The sequence below is a fragment of the Arachis stenosperma genome, chromosome 3 (assembly GCF_014773155.1).
Source record: "Arachis stenosperma cultivar V10309 chromosome 3, arast.V10309.gnm1.PFL2, whole genome shotgun sequence".
Classification (NCBI taxonomy): domain Eukaryota; kingdom Viridiplantae; phylum Streptophyta; class Magnoliopsida; order Fabales; family Fabaceae; genus Arachis; species Arachis stenosperma.
The window spans coordinates 49,350,120-49,354,197 of record NC_080379.1 but is presented as its reverse complement, the minus strand read 5'-3'; positions in this window follow the sequence as shown (position 1 = coordinate 49,354,197).

Sequence of the window (4,078 nt, the reverse complement as noted above, 5' to 3'; positions counted from 1 at the left end):
AGAGAGAGGTTCTCTCCTCTCTCTCTCTCTCTTAGGATTTAGGTAGTGTTTTTAGAAATTAGGATTTAGGACTTCTCTTAGCTTTCTAGAGTGACTCTCGATCCCAGGTTTAATATTCCTTTTTACTATTTAATTTCTCTTTTATATTTTGATTACTCTGAAGCTTTTATTATGTTTGATTGATGTTGCCCAATTGGCTGTTGATGATATTTTTATTTAATGATATTTGAGGTATTTCAGTTTACTATTGCTCTCTTTGATTTATGTTATTGATGCTTCCCATCTGAGGATATTTTCACTCTAGCAATTTTACTTTTTTCCCCTTTTGGTTCTGATTAAGAATTTAGTAACTCAACAGTTATTAAACTCAACGTAATTAATAATCGTTATCTTGCTAATTGAGCTGAACCTGAATAATCCCAACCTTTTCTTAGGAAATAATTAGGATTCAAAGGTCAATTTAATTAGTCCCTTGACTTTCCTTTACCCTGGTAAAGGTTGACCAAGTGGAGTTTAGATTCAACTTTTATTATAGTTGAGAGAGATAACTAAGTTAGACCTCTAAATTCCATTATCTTGCCAAGAGTTGTTTTACAGTTATTATTTATTTTTAATTGTCATTTAATTCACTCCTCATTTAAATTACTTGCTTCTCACCTTCTAAACCCCGATTACAACCTTTATAACCAATAATAAGAACATACTTCCTCGCAGTTCCTTGAGAAGACGACCCGAGGTTTGAATACTCAGTTAACAATTTTTAAAGGGGTTTGTTACTTGTGACACCCAAAACGTTTGTATGAAAGGATTTTTGAAGGTTTAGAAACTATACTTGCAACGAGGATTTATCCGCAAATTTCTAGACCACGCAAAAGTCCTCTCATCAGGCCATCAAATCTCGAGCAAAGTATGGACTATTATACATTGCTGAAAAGCCCAAGATGTCTACTTTCTAACGCAGTTGAGAGCGCGCCAATTGGGTTTTTGTAGCTCTAGAAAATCCACTTCGAGTGCAGGGAGGTCAGAATCCAACAGCATCTGCAGTCCTTTTCAGCCTCTGAATCAGATTTTTGCTCAGGTCCCTCAATTTCAGCCAGAAAATACCTGAAATCACAGAAAAACACAAAAACTCATAGTAAAGTCTAGAAAAGTTAATTTTAACTAAAAACTAATAAAAATATAATAAAAACTAACTAAAACATACTAAAAATATACTAAAAACAATGCCAAAAAGCGTATAAATTATCCGCTCATCACAGTGGATAGGGATTATTGTTGTGGCTGATGGCTGATGGTAGGGAAGAGAACAAGAGTTGAGAGTGTGTTAGTAGGTGAAGGTAGTAAATTTAGGGTTAGCAAAATAAATTTTAAAAATATTTGTGGTAGAAGTAAAAATTTAATAATTATTATTTAACCCCATTTAGGTTATGTTTATAAATTATTGGTTGTGCTTATCACAACAGCTCAAAACACTTGAGCTCATTAAAGACAGACCCGAAAGTTAGTAGCGACTAAACAACTAGTAGAGCACGAATTGGCAATGTGAGCAGAGATTAAAAGAAGAGATGAAAGCGCTGGTTTTAGAAATTAAATTTCATGCCATATTAAAATCTAATTTCAAAAAAGGTTTAATTATTCTACAGGTCCCTATAGTTTTACCGAATTTTCAATTATGTTCCTATACTTTTTTTTTTCAATTGAGTCCCTGTATCTTAATTTTTTTTTCAATTAAGCCCCTGCCGTCAGTATAACGTTTGAGATAATAGAATATTCTTGATAAAAAATGAATATTCTTGTCATTTAGCTAGGTAAACTAATATGAATTTTTTCTAAATACCCAAAGAACCCCTCGCATTTCATTCCTAACAAAAAAGAAACCCTAAGTTGCTCTCTTCCCCTGCGTCTCGTCGGCATCTGTGTCTGCCATCGACTGCAATGGACGTTTGGTGGTGTGCTGTCCGTCGCCTTCCCCCTACGCTGGGCCCATTTGCGTTGTTGTTGTCGGAGGTCTTCTCCACTGTTTGTCTGGCCAAGGTGTCTTCGTTCCTCACGGTGAACCCCCTCGCCTGAAGTCACCTTGCCGCACCTTGTTGAGCCTCCGAGCGTCTGGCCTCCTGTAACACCCTACCACACAGAGCTTTACACCTAGGATGTAAAACAGAGGTGGCGAGGCGCTACGACCTCTAAAAATAAAAATTATATACATAATATAGCAAAAACGTTTATAACTAGGAGCCTTTGAAGAAATGGATAAAACAAAACCGTTAAATTGAAAAGCGAAACGCTCACGAAGCGATAAAGCAGACAGCGCAAGAGAGAACAGGCTAAGGAGTTAATATACCAAGAGTTCCAAAATACATATAACAAAACTCAAGACTCGGCTCGCGAAGATAAACTGGCCCGAGAAAATAAGTGTATATACATATATAGGTATATAGAAAAACCCCAAAAGAAATCCCTAAAATGTAGAATTACAAAACCTGAGTCTCTAGAATCACCTCTAAGAGGAATTAATACAGCATATACATAATAAGTGGAGATAATAAGTATCTAAGAAAATACAGATAACCAAAAACAACCCAAAAGGTAAAGATCTTCGCAACATCAGAAGCTTCCAGCAGGCTTCAGTGAGGTGTCGCCAGTTCTGCATCTGAAAACCACAAAATCCGCATGGGTGAAAACCGGAGGTTCTCAGCATGGTAACAGTGCCCACATATCTAACATGTAATGTCCTGGGAAAGGCGAAGGCAATCCTAGAACTTCCAACAGATAGTTAAAGCTTAAAACATAACTAAACCATAAAGATAAAACAGGCAACTAGCTACGGGTCTTCAGAACTATCTAAAACTCCCCGTTCTAACTCATGCGAACCTCCCAACCTCCACAATAATAGAAATGCAAACACAAGTATATCAAGCAAAGAATGTACAAGTAGGAAGCAGATAAGTCAATTATGCAATTAGCAAGTAATGATGCAATCAATTAGGCAATCCAGACAATTCACATATGATGTATATGATGCATGCCTATCCTAGTGGCTGATGAGTCTCATCTATCGGTTATAGAGCCAACCCGACAAGTCCTGGTAGCTAACCATTGGACGGTCCCTCTATCGTGCATATCCAACTCGAGTAATTCTTAATCATAACATATTCATATTCATAATCATCATCATAATCATACAACACCCACTCTTGGTGTTTATCACAGGGGCGAGCTCATCCGGACCTTTCACACTGTCCGGCCACACTTAAGACATAGGGTCAGCAGAGTATCGGGTCTCAACCTGGAGCACGTGGTGGCTAGTCACTGCTTTCATCCAGGAAAACTCGTATCTCAGATAATCATTTCACATCCATCCATACACATTCCATAATCATTCCTTATAACCATATCATCACTCATCATAACCCGAGACAAGTGGGACAAAACCACAACCCTTGCGTCCACCCGGGGAGCCTCTATACTAACCAACATGGAGCAAGTGGGGCAAAAACACAACCCTTGCATCTATCCAGGAGGTAAGTTCTCATATGCCCAGGAGGAACCGAGGAGGGGATCCTAATCTCTCACCATCTCGTTGGAGGCGATTTTACAATACCAGGAAGAACAAGGAAGGAGATCCTCACCTTTCACCATCTCTCTGGGATCGCACTTTCGAGAAAGAGAACTCAAGATACAATAATCATTCACATTCACATTTTCATTTCCAGCCATAATTTACAATTTATCACAGCCATCCGGCTTAAAATCACAATTCATAATCAGCCATAACCTATCATCACACACCGCCATTCGGCTCGTATCACATACACCGCCATTCGGCTCGTATCTCATACACCGCCATTCAGCTCGTATCTCATACACAATCCTTCGGCTCATTCCATATATTCAGCCATTCTACCATCCTCCTCAACAACTCATAACCTCATCATCAATCATAACTTCTCACTGTATCCCCTTTCTTCATCCACAAGTTACCCTCTTCCCTAGCTCACTCTTATTCACTAGGCATTTTATATTGATCTAAGGTTTAAAGGATGAAATTGGGGGTTTATAAGCATGAAACAACATTTCA